The sequence below is a fragment of the Triticum aestivum genome, chromosome 1B (assembly GCF_018294505.1).
Source record: "Triticum aestivum cultivar Chinese Spring chromosome 1B, IWGSC CS RefSeq v2.1, whole genome shotgun sequence".
In the NCBI taxonomy this organism is placed as follows: domain Eukaryota; kingdom Viridiplantae; phylum Streptophyta; class Magnoliopsida; order Poales; family Poaceae; genus Triticum; species Triticum aestivum.
In genome coordinates this window covers 92,150,253-92,164,401 of record NC_057795.1, presented here as the reverse complement: position 1 = coordinate 92,164,401, position 14,149 = coordinate 92,150,253, and positions in this window count along the sequence as shown.

Below are 14,149 nucleotides of genomic sequence, written 5' to 3'. Positions count from 1 at the left end.
GGGTGTTGAACGATTCATCCATCCATCATTCACACACGTACATGCGCTGCAACACCGTCTTCGTCGCCGGCCGTTTGTCTCACCGTCGTCGTCGTCGTCGGTCATCCGCTCGCTGCCGCCGTCGCCGGCTGTCCGTCTTGTCGTCGCCGTCGTCGCCGGCCATCCGCTTGTCGCCGTCGTCGCCGTTCGTTCGCCATCGTGCACATACGTCGTCGGCCGCACTGCTCGTCATCTGCACCGCCCACAAGCTGCTACACGCCGGCGTTGCTTGTCCGCATCACACGAAAAAAAAACAAGGCAAGGTGAGAATGCATGGCTACCTTCTTGCTCCTTTCTTGATGCATTCCTCTTGCACCATATGTCCCAAAGTACTATGGGTGTTCTACGTCACTTCACATAGCACATCTAGTTTGGTCGCATGGGATCTAGCATCCCTTGTTGATACAAACCATGGTTAAATGATGTTCATCTTGTTTTGGTCTCGTGGGATCATGCATCTCATGTTGATACAATTCAAGAATAAAAATATGTTCCGTCTTGTTTTGGTCTCATGGTGATCTTGCATCCCATGTTGATACAATTCAAGGTTAAAATATACCCATTGATGATCCTTCTCTTTCACCGTACACCTCATATATGTTCCGTGCTACCCAAGCAATTTTTGCTTGATTCGGTCTCATGGCGATCTTGATCCCATGCTAATACAAATCAAGATGATGCATGACATGCCTAGTGGTCATATATCACTCCTCAGTCATATAATGATGCAAACTAAGTGCACACGATGCAACTAAAATTCATCTTGTTTTGGTCTCATGGCGATCTTGCATCCCATGTTGATGCAATTCAAGAATAAAAATATGTCCATTTTGATTTGGTCTCATGGTGATCTTGCATCTCCATGTTGATACAAGTCAAGACCAAAAAATTATGCTCATCTTGTTTTGGTCACATGGCGATCTTGCATCCCATGTTGATACAATTCAAGAATAAAAATATATCCATCTTGATTTGGTCTCATGGTGATCTTGCATCTCCATGTTGATACAAGTCAAGACCAAAAATTATGCTCATCTTGTTTTGGTCTCATGGCGATCTTGCATCCCATGTTGATACAATTCAAGAATAAAAATATCTCCATCTTGATTTGGTCTCATGGTGATCTTGCATCCCATGTTGGTACATATCAAGGATAGAAATAGAAATAAAGCTCATATTGATTTGGTTTCATAAAGTCCTGTTTTGTTGGAAATTCACACATGTTTCTTCCATATAATTTATCGTCTGGCTAGACCCCTAAACGCATCAGTATAGGGTGTAAACTTGTAGCATGCGGCTGTATATTTCTCAAGAAGTAGCATTATACGCTCAGTTTTTGTACTAGTGAAAACCCATGTGAAACAAAGCCATGACAACTCAATATACATGACTTTTGCTCTTCATAGTTTAGGGTCATATATATAGACTTTGAGAATTGTCATATACTTCATCATGTACATGCGAAACATATACTGATATATACTTCTGTTTGGTTACACCACAAGCGTACAATCTATGCTACATGGTGATAATACAAGCAAGAAGAAGTCCCGACACTTCATTTGGTTATGCTACATATGGGCACGAAGTTGCTACATGATGTTAGTACTAATACAAGTGAAGCGAAACTTTATAAAAGAAATATTCTCATTCAAACCCATATAAATATTTGACTAGATCCACTTAGTCGCATGCCCATATATGACATGTTTGAGACTAACAAAGCTAGTATTTAAGCATAACCCATATGTCATAATATAATCTCTCATACGGATTAAAATTGTACCATGCATAGAAAAGTAACTAGGGTCATAGCCTATGTTACTCGCACTAAACATAATATAGTGCGATCGAGTATGTCATCAACAAGTTTCGTATAGTCCTCGCATATAATGGCTTGAGGCAAAGCTATATACGTTGCTATAAAGTAAATCCAACTCATAAAAATAGTTATGCCCTATATTGCATATATACCGTTAGCCCGGCTAGTTAACCATTAAATAAGTCAACTACTACATATTTGCGATGGTTAATGAGCTAGGCATAAACGTGCTACATGAATGAACATTGTCAAATCATGAATGTTGTGCAACGCATATGTTAGCATAGACGAAGTTCAAGGCTCTCCGAGTACGCCGACATCGAAGACAGCGAGGAGGATTTTTATTTCTACATTTTGTAGTTTTCTTTTAATTCTACAATTTGTAGTACTCATGTGTTGCAATTCTATGTAATAGGATAGTTGGAATTCTTAATTAGGGGTTTTCTCTACGGAGATGTAATTAACAGACCTTTCATGTAAATGTAAGAGTTCTGGAAATAAAGTACCTGCAATGTTTGATCCTATTTTTATTGTATGCATTTATGCATTTCAATTATTCACTCTGTATCAATGACGTGGACGCGTGTTCTCACGCCTGCCATTTTCCCGTCATCAGATTCTGGCACGCCCGGTGGGACTTATTTCTCCCCTCATCTTTGAATTCCAACATAGGATTGCAACATATGAATTCCCATAGTACCTAAATCATAAAACATTATATACAAAAACCAAAAAAATCAAAGAAAACTAATATATGGTTTTCTTTATTTTGAAGGCATGGAGGGCCAAGTGCAGCAGTTTGTGACCCTTCGCTTCGGTGACCTTTGGCTTAATGTGCCAATTGGTCCTATCGTGACCTCACTAAGTGAAAGCTGGAAGACTACTGCCGCATCTCCAGTTGTACCAGATCAAGAAGAAGTCACTTCTCCACCAACGGAGGGGTTCACACCTGTTTTGTCAAAGTCTGCAAAGAGAAAAATGAGGGCTGCTAGAAAGAGGGTTGCTCAGAGTTCTGCAGGAAGGGTTACTCATGCTCTAGTGTCAGTAATGAAAGGAAAGATAGTTGAAGCAGAACCATCCTACCGCCGTCAATCCAAGGACAAGGGAAAGAAAGTGGTGTTTGAGAAATCCGAGTTTCCGCCACTTGTTTACAAGGGAAAAGAGAAGATGGTAGAGACACTCAACTCCAAGCTACCTGAGAAAAGAGGCGGCATTGCGGTCATATTGCCGTCAGAGTCATCTTCAACAGGAAGGCCCACCAACGCTCGGAATATACTTCGAGCCGATGCTCCTGAGTTTGTCCCCTCACTGGCCCATAAACCTAGTGAGAAATACTTGGGAATAATGCAAAAACGTTCTGTGGAATGGAAGGGAGTGTGCCTTACATCTGGTGACCTCAAAACAGGCCACATAAATCCAGCATGTGCACCATCAGTTCCTCTATTTGAAGAAGCAGCCATCTTACGAGAGTCCTTTGAAGGTTCGTTTGATCCAGTGCGACATCAACGGCAACAGAGAAATGTCCGTCGATCTTGGATTGATCTTCCAGCTGCCGTAGATCAAGAGGCGGCGAGCCGACACCGTTCTCATGTGAGCAAGTCTGTCAAGGGAAGATGGAAGAACACTCGTCCAAAGATCCAAGTTCAGAATCCAGATGACTCATATGTTGTTAAATGCATCTGTTAAGCAATAAGGTCACAGCTTCCCGGCGCATCCACATCAAAAAAATGATGAGGGTGGTGCCATCATGCGACTGGCGGAGGCCCTGGACCAACGGCCTGAGTACCAAGAATTCATTCAGCAACATCCTGAACATCAAGAGTATGTGAACCAAGCTGCTTATGTCCGTTCAAGAAGGGCGGCGTACAAAGAAAGAGAAAGGGCAGTAAGGGCAAGGTCTGGGTCAAGTAGAGTCCAAGGGGCAGAACCATCAGATGAGGACAGTCAAGCTAAAGTGAACAAGTGGCTATCAAATCCATCAAATGAGGTGGCCACGAGCTTGTCTCCATGGCCCTCTCGTAAGCAAACCAAGAATAAATCATTCGAGGTGTTCCAAGCAATGCCAGTTGGTGTTAGGGCGGCGTCAGACAAGACAAGCGAAACATCCTCCACATCAACACATTTCAAGAGGAAGAAGGCACGCAAAACTGTCATAGAAGGTCCTCGTCATAGTACACGAAGCCAAAAGGGTTCAGATTATGAAGAACTTGGGTCCAGCTGTGGTGGGTCTTATAATCCCCTATCGGACAGTACACCATGTCCTTCTGAAAATGAGATAGAACTCCACCATGGTGCGAAGCATACAGAACAAGTCCTAGTCGCGAATGAAACTCGTTCGGTCGAGGAGCAAGTAGCCAACCTTACGGCAGCACTTCAGCAAAAGGAAGATGAGCTAGCAGCCCTTCGAATTCAGATGAGCAATAACATGGTGGCGCGAGTGCTAGCAGCCAACATGGAGGAGCAGGGCTTAACCTTGAGGTGATCCAAAGAATGATCGCTAAGGGGGTAAAGTCCCAGTTGATCCAAACTCAGTACTCGATGCGGCCTGGGTATGTTAAGCCGTACCCACCCGATGTGGACCTAGTTCCTTTCCCCACAAATTACGGGCAGCCGCAGTTTAGTAAGTTCAATGGGAGTAGATCTCCCCATGAGCATATAGCACACTTCCTTGCTGCTTGCCAAGATACAGCCAACAATGGAGAACTTCTCCTTAGGCAGTTTGTACAGACATTGTCAGGGCCCGCCTTCACCTGGTACAGCAAGATACCTCCAAGCTCTGTAAAAACGTGGGAACAAATGCAAAACTCATTCCTCGAGCGGTTCTATAGCATGTAGAGGACGGTGGGCATAACTGAGTTGACCCAAACTGAACAAGGGTTCAACGAGAAGGCATTTGACTTCATAAATAGATGGAGAAACCTAAGTCTTCACTGCCCACAGCCCATCACGGAGCCAGAAGCAGTGCGGATGTGCATGAACAATCTCCGCTCGGAAGAGGCTGTCTAGTTACAAGGAGTGAGACCCCTCACATTTGAAGAGTTAGCTTCGAAATCCACGGATATAGAAAATTTTATGCAGCTTGTCGCTCGTCGAACAAAAACGACGTTCAACAAGCCTACACACAAAGGTGGTCAGCGTGAAAAGTTGCCGATGAAACCCAAGTCTGCACAAGCCATGGAGACAACGGCGGTAAAACCTCAGTTTCAGCCAGGAAGAGCACCTATAGGGAATCAAGCACAGCGAGATGCACAGGTTGGTAGGAGGCCAACTCTTAGCGAACGGCAAAACTGGGAGTATTCTTTTCCTGTGGAAGAAATTGATGACCTTTTCACTGGTTTAAGGGAGTTAAGTCTAATAGAACTTCCCAGGCCCAAAAGGCCAGAAGAAGCTTCAAAATTTAATGATCCAAATTTCTGTCACTACCATCGCATTTTGGGCCATGCACTCAAAGATTGCTTTGTTGTGAAGAATATCATCCAGAAAATGATCGATGAGGGGACCATTGATGCGGACCTCCTCAAAAGCAGGACAAAGGGAAAGAAAAAGGCTTCCGCAAATGTCGCCACCCTCCAAGATGATGCGGTGAGTCATGCATCTTCAAATATGAGGGGTACTTATGATGATACAGTACTAATTTCCGAATATGGTTGTTCTCCTATGATAATTCCAGGCCTTGCCAAATCGCAAGATCAGCATAAAGGAGAGGCTCACATTCCCTGCAGCGATGGTGCAGCCCAAGATTGGGGGCAACGGCGGTCAAAACACCATGTACTACCCCCAGTGATGAAAGAAGCCCCTCCTGCACTTCGCCCCAAAGATATATCAGCACACCACGAAGCGCATGAGAATAACAAATGAAGAATTCAACGTTCTCACTATTGGTGTGTTCGAGGATGACGACGAGTCTTTGTGCTTCCCTGAAGAAGAACCATTAGAAGTGGATCAGGTTCATCTTAGATCAGGTCGTCAATTAGCAGACCCTCATCCTCCACCTAGAAAGGAACCAAAAAGTAAGGATGCAGTTCCGAATGATCCGACGGACCCTGCATGTAGGGTGCCAGTCAAGTATGATGTAATCACACATTTGAAGAAAATACCAGCTATGCTTTCTGTGTATGATGCTTTGTGTCTTTCATCTGATATGCGTAAAGCTCTTGTCACGGCACTCACGTTCCCTGAAGACTACAGAGTAGAAGTATCTCAAACCGAGGTAGAAGAATCTGAAGTTCTAAATATGACGTTCACAGATGAGGATATGTTGTTAGGCTCCAAGAAGCACAACAGACCTCTTCTCATGTTCGGCGAAATTGATGTATTGCCAATAAATCGCATAATGATAGATGGTGGGTCAGCTATAAATCTGCTACCATTGCGTACGCTCAAAAAGATTGGATATTCCAAGGGAGATTTGAGCAAGTCTAACGTGGTTATACATGGGTTTAACCAATCAGGGCAAGAAGCTATGGGTACCATTTCGTTGGTTTTAAAATTGGATACATTATCCACATACGTGAAGTTTCACGTGATTGATGCGGCTACATCATATAATGCATTGCTTGGACGCCCGTGGTTACATGAGAATCAAGTTGTGCCATCCACATTACATCAGTGTATCAAATATATAGATCGGACAGGTGATACAGTCAGAATATTTGCTGATAAGAAGCCATTCACAATAGCTGAATCTTTCTATGCCGATGCAAAGTTCTACTTCGAGCCTGTTGATAAGGTGAAAAAGCCAAAATCCTAGAAAATACCCAAGTCAAATGTGGTAGAAAAGGAGGCCGCAGAATCCTCGTCAAAGAAAAAGACCTATCAGTATATACCAAGCAACCAAAGGAAGAAGGGTGACCCAATATTTCGTGTCATAGACAAATCCCATGACATGAAAGGTACTAATTTCCCTACGCCTTTACCTCCTTTGGTACAATATAGAATAAAACAATCCCAAAAAGAGTCGCGTGGTTCAAAAGTTGGTGAAAATGAAAATAAAAATACAACACAAATATCTGTGTTTAACAAAGATGATGAATCTTTACCCGTTTCTTTGTATGATAACAGGGTCTTGTACATGATGCAACAAATGGGTTATGACATCGCCACTGGCCCGTCCCTATGTGATGGCTGGGGACAGCTAGCACCGTTCGAAAAGGTGTTATCTCAAGAACAACTCGAAGCTCTGCACGAAGATCATGTTTTAAAAGAAATAAAGCATGGGTTAGGATATGAGGTTTGTATGGCCTCGGCTGAGTATACAGACATGACAGAAGCATCTCCACAAATGGAGGATGGCAACCAATGAAATGTGGATGACTTAGAAGAAATAAATATTGGTACGACTGATGATCCCCGTCCAATTTTTATTAGCAAACATTTGTCCAAAGAAAATAAACTAAAATATGAGGAGTTCCTGCGTGCGAATAGAGATGTATTCGCTTGGACTTATGAAGAAATGCCTGGGTTAGACCCAAACATAGTTGTCCATCGCCTCGATGTGCGAGATGACGCCACACCAGTGAAGCAAGCTCAAAGAAAGTACCGGCCTAAGATACTTCCACAAATAGAAGCCGAGGTCAACAAACTCATAGCCGCAGGGTTCCTTAGAGAAGTCAAATACCCCATATGGGTCTCTAGTATTGTACCCGTTAAAAAGAAGAATGGTCAAACACGCATATGTGTAGATTTCAGGGATATGAATAAAGCATGTCCCAAAGATGACTTCCCAATACCCATCTCTGAAATACTAGTCGATGCTACTATGGGGCATGAAATATTTTCTTTCATGGATGGTTGTTCCGGCTATAATCAAATTAAAATGGCACCTGAAGATGAAGAGTTAACAGCATTCCGCACAACTAAAGGCATATATTGTTATAAAGTAATGCCTTTGGGATTAAAAAACGTTGGGGCAACATATCAACGAGCAATGACAATCATCTTAGACGGGTTGTTATATGTGATTGTTGAATGCTATATAGATGACATAGTTGTGAAATCAAAGCATGAACAAGACCACTTGAAACACCTTGAAATGGTTTTTGAGCGTCTTAGGCAACATAATCTAAAAATGAATCCCATGAAGTGCACGTTCGGAGTTTCCTCTGGAAAATTTCTCGGTTTCGTGGTTACAAAAAATGGTATTCAGATCGATCCAAGCAAAATCAAGGCGGTCGTTAAGATGCCACCACCCACTAACTTACATGAACTGAAGAGTTTCCAGGGCCACCTAGCATATATTAGGAGGTTCATCTCAAATTTATCTGGGAGATGCAAACCTTTCTCGCGACTTATGAAGAAAGGAGTCCCTTTTGAATGGGATCAAGCATGCCAAAACGCATTCCTAGAAATTAAGAAATATTTGATAAATCCCCCTATTTTAGGCGCACCGATTAAAGACCGACCATTAATTCTCTATACTGCTGCAATGCCTACTTCACTAGGTGCACTCCTGGCGCAAAATAATGATGTAGGAAAGGAAACGTCCCTGTATTATCTTAGCCGCACCTTGGTAGAGGTCGAGTGCAACTATCCAGACATGGAAAAAATATGTCTCGCACTGGTGTTCGCTGCACAAAAGTTGCGACACTACATGTTAGAACACACTGTACATTTAGTCTCAAGAGCAGACCCTCTCAGATATATCTTAAGTAAAATGGTACTCTCAGGGAGACTAGCTAAATGGGCGATGCTTTTGTCACAATTTGACATCACGTATATACCGCAAAAAGCCATAAAAGGCCAAGCTTTGGCTAACTTCCTTGCGGCACATCCGATCCCAGATGATTTTCCTATAGATGATGACTTGCCAAATGAGGACGTATTCGCCATGACGGTAACAAAATCAACATGGAAAATGTACTTCGATGGCGCTTGTCGGCAATCTGGGTCAGGCGCCGGAGTCATTTTCATTACACCTGATGAAGGGGTGATCCCATACTCATTTACCCTAACTTCGGCAACGTCAAATAATTCAGTCGAATATGAAGCTCTTATCATTGGGCTTGAAATAGCAATAAAGATGGGGCTCGATACGCTCTCTGTTTATGGGGATTCACAATTAGTGATTAATCAACTGATGGGGACCTACATGGTAAAGAAACAAGAATTGTTGCCATATTTCAAAAGGGCAAAAGAGCTCCTAGCTATGTTCAAAGATCTAAATATTCAGCACATAGTTAGAAATCAAAACGAAAAACCTAACGCTTTAGCCGGTTTAGCTGCATGTATGTCACTAGACTCACATGAAATTATGGACATACACGTAGAGGAATGAAGAATACTACCAATATTTGTTGAAGAAGAAGAAGTGATAGTATCTTCTGCAATGACAGCTGATGTATGTGAAATCGAGGTAGGGGATTGGCGAGCACCATTCCTAGAATATCTGCTTCACGGATATCTACCTCTTGATGCTAGCGAAAGATCTAGAATCCGCAAAAGATCAATTCATTACACATGCATCAATGACATACTCTATAGGCGTTCTCATGATGGCATATTATTGCGCTGCCTTGCTGGAAATGAAATTATGGACGCCTTAAACGAGGTGCATGCTGGAATATGTGGCTCGCACCAATCAGGACCTAAATTGCACTACCAATTAAGGAGTCTAGGTTACTACTGGCCCACAATGTTTGAAGATGCCACTAAATTTGCAAAGAAATGCCATGAATGCCAAGTGCATGCTGACTTCGTACATCAGCCGCACGAACCACTCCATGCGACAAATATGTCTTGGCCTTTTGAAATGTGGGGAATGGATATAGTTGGTCCAATCCAACCACCGTCCTCCAAAGGTCACAAATTCATTTTAGCAGCAACAGACTATTTCTCCAAGTGGGCCGAACTTACACCACTAAAGGAAGACAAAGCGGAGAATGTAGAACATTTTATAAGAACACAACTCATTTATCGCTTTGGCGTTCCTTCTCGGATTATGTCTGATAATGGAACTCCGTTTAAAAACAAACAAGTGGAGAAATTATGCTCAAAATTTAAGATAGACCATCATTATTCCACGGCATATAATCCAACCGCCAATGGACAAGCAGAAGCTTTCAACAAAACTCTTTGCAAGTTACTAAAGAAGGTTGTATCAAAAATAAGCGTGACTGGCATGAAAAGCTTCTCGAAGCCTTGTGGGCTTATAGAACCACAACACGCACGCCGACAGGAATGACACCTTATTCCCTAGTATTTGGAGGAGAAGTCGTTCTACCTTTGGAGGTACAGATCACGTCACTGAGAGTCGCTACACATGAAAATTTGTCGGAGGAAAAATCAGTACAATTACGCCTCGATGAATTGGAAAGACTAGAAGGAAGACGACTTCAAGCTTTGCAAAATCTTGAGGCATACCAAGCTAGGATGTCGCGAGCATTCGACAAACGAGTCAAAAGAAGGTCGTTCAAACAAGGAGATCTAGTACTCGAGGTCATTTGTCCCATGAATATCACGCGGCGGATGAAAGGAAAATTTGAACCAAAATGGGAAGGCCCTTTCGTCATAAAAGAGGTTTATTCTAGCGGCGCGTATAGGATCATATCACCAGATGGGAAATACTCGCCGGCACCGGTAAATGGGAAATTCCTTATGTGTTACTATGCATAAGAAAAAAAATATACTCCATACCCTCACGAGTCTAAACTGGGGCACAAGAAAATAATCACTCCAATAAACTTACGAGTCTAAACTGTGGCACTTAGAATAAAATAAATAAATTTCACTCCAACAACTTATGAGTATAAACTGTGATGCCAAAAAAAAGATCATCCAAAATACTCCACACCCCTACGAGTATAAAGTGGGACAAAAAAACCCAATGACTTACGAGTACAAACTGTGACGTCAAAAAAGGGGTAATAAAAAAAACATCAAGCAGGCGCCAGACTTCATAAGCTTAAACCGCCATTCAAAAAAATTGTACGTACATGCATTTATAAATCAAAATAGAATAAAATAAATAAGGCTTCAAGCCATACACAACGATAGTGTAAATAAATAAGGATGCTTCAACGTCAAAGCTGGCGTACTAGCACATCATGCATAAAATTTGGAGTTCGCACGTGAAAAAACAAAGTAATGCTACATTTGAAGTGAAACTGAGTACTGAACATAAAATGATTCAAAGAGAAACGATGAATTGAAATGGCGAAAAAAAGGCCCCAAAGCTCTGCAGGTTCAAGCTGACTTGCTTCGGTCTTTAAATCTACTGTTTTTGTTTAAATTCAGCAAGCCTTGTACGTTTGCCAGCATTGGTATCCTGTAGACTCTTCACCAACTCCTTCTGATCAGATTGATGGGCATCATGTGCTTGTCGGCGCTGTTCCATTTCCAATTTAAGCTTGTGCAAAGTAGTAGTAACCTCTTCAAGCTGGGCCTTCAGCTCTGCTGCTCGCGCCTCCATTTCAGCGCACTTCTTTTCTACGGCAGATAAGTCCTCAATTATGGTCTTGGAAACCTCATGGCCAGACTTAATTTTAAGTTCTACTTCGGCAACAACATGTTCATCTCGCTCGGATTCCCTAGTGAATTCGGTCTGGCCACCCTCCAACTTCTTGGAAAGGTCAACAAGCCCGACCAAAATGGCCTACACCTTCGCTACCTTAGGCACTTGCGTGGGCAGCATTTGAGAAACACTCTCAAGCATGAGCGTCTCTCGGGATCACCAAGGGTAGAGTCGTCCAGTCCTTCGAGGGCTCGTTTCACTATGAAATCCGTAGCATCCATAAACGTGTCCTTGACGAAACTACAGTCCATCTGTGCGCCTTTCCCTGATACAGCCATCACCTCAGGGTCTTGTCAGTGGCGAATTTCCTGGTCACAATCTAAAAAAAAGGAAGAGTCATGAGAATTTGATGATAATGAACTACCAGATAGGTAAATAAACTACCAGATAAAGTTGACAAGAAATCAAGAGCACTAGGGGAATGGGGCACAACTTCAGTCACACCCAGGCTGGAAGGTGGATGACTTGTGCCACGCTTGCCAATGGTATAATCCTCGACGGATAAATTGAAGAGGTCACCAAGGCCATGGTCCTTTTCTCCCGTGAGAACATGGCCAAAATCTTCATCATTAACAAAGCTACTGAGTTCGGCATCTAATGACGGACCGTCCAAGGTTATTGGTTCAGAAAAATCATATTCTTGAGACAAATCAAGTTTGTGCTTGAGGAGGAGCCTCTCTTCCTCGTCAGCATGAGTGGGCGATAAATTTCTACGCTTCTATCCGCCGGTGGCCGGGGCAGTTGTCGGAAAATCATCACTACCCACTAGCAATAGATAAGCAGAGGAAGAACCAACTGCAACAACAGAATTTGGTACGCCACTTTGCTGCAGCCACATATATAAAAGGATGATATTATTAGCACTGATTAGTACAACAAAGAAATGAACAAGTGTACGCAGACCATTAACTCACCTCTTTAGATTTCATGAGTTGAGTAGCAACAACAGCCTTAACCTTTTGCTTCTTCTATTAAAAGGAGATATAGAAAAATTTTAAGACGAAGAAAGGAGCGAACGAACCATGGTAGTACCAAATATATATAGATGTATATATCTTACCTTTTTAGAGTTGATTAAAGGTTCATCATTTGAGAGAAAGCCATACAAAATGGGACGCCAGTGGTCCATAATTCTCTTTCCATTCAATTTGATGGCTGCAATATTTTCCTCCCTACCCCGGGCGGAGACTTCCTTGATAACGACAAAATCATTCTCTGAAAGCTTGCGAGGAACTATGTACTCCTCTCCATGTTTCAGAAAATTATGTTTCCGCGGATTATAATTCGAACCATTCGAGATGCCCGGACGAAGAGTATTGAATATGTTGTTAAATGGTTTCATAAATCCCACCCACCAGTTGTTCCAGGCCACAGAAGAAAATGCCTCATGCGCATCATTAAGAAGGTACTGGAACTCCCCTTGGTCCGAGCGTAACAAATGCGACCAATACGCGTATGCAACACCAGTATCCTCCTTTGTGTACACGCTGACCAACGGAGCATAGGGCACTTGTTGTCTCAAAGTAAGTTGTCGTGCAACTCGATCAGGATGATATGGCTCCGCTATGCAAAGATCATCAACATCAGTAGCACGCCTCCATGGAAGCATACCCCGATGTGAAGAAATGGTGAAGGACCTTTGCAACTGATCCACCCCGACTAAGTTCTTTGGAGTATAAGGATTCCAAAAAATATTGGCTCGGTCATCAAAGAAAATGCGTGCCCTAGCAGGACTGAAAGTTATGGGAACCCGAAACATAGTTTTAACCATGGTTGGTTGCATCGGCAATTGCTTAACATCTGGAAGATGTTTCCCTTTCACTTTGTCCTTAAATGGTTTTCTTAGATAAAGACCCATCCACCATGCGATATAATGCACTGGCCAAATCCTTTTCTCATAAGAGGGAGCGACGGGGTGCATACTGATCCTTCGAAGAGAATAATACAATGAACAAAGTGCCGAGGGAGCCAAAGAGATCTTGCGACCCGAAACGATCCAAGAGGCCATAAGAAGGACACCGGGACGAATATAAGGCCCCCCACCAACAACCACGTAAGAGCAAAGCCAGTGGGCTATAAAAGCCGCAATGTACATGTGTTGTTCCCGAAGGGAGGTGAAAGATGAAGTGTGTTCGCGTTTGTTATGGAAATGGTCACACCAAACTTGAAAAGTCACACTCCCGTTTTCGCGGCTGAGCCAGTAGAATTCTTCTAAAAGGCCAGATAAGAAATTTGGGAACATAAGCTTTGAAGGTTCTAGATCATCTATCGAGGGAACATATTCTTCGTACGGATCTCCAACTGAAGGAAGATCCGACATTAGAAGCATGTCAAGCAGAGTCACAGTGCGTTCACCGGATGAAAAAAGAAAAGTATTTGTTTGTGGATCCCATCTTTCTAGTAATGACCTTAGTAGCGAATCTGAAACTTCATATTCACCGAGGGAGCAATAAATGGCCCCATATATGTAATCGGTGTCCTCCGCTTCTCCTTTCAAACAAAACGAGTAGTTATTCAATATAGAGATGCCCCATTCAACATAGCCTTTGGGTTGCGGGACATACTCGACTGTGTGACCATCCCAACCTAGACCTTTTGCTACCATCCTGGTCCCTAGGGTGTAGGCTTCATGATCAGGTTTAGGATAAGGTGCTAGTGGATGAAAAGAATAGTCACTAAGAGTAGACCCCACATTCCAACCACGAGGATGGCGCGTCAAATTCGCATGTGCGAGCACTTGCTGTTTGATCACTAGGTTGACCTCTTCACTAGTATTAGGC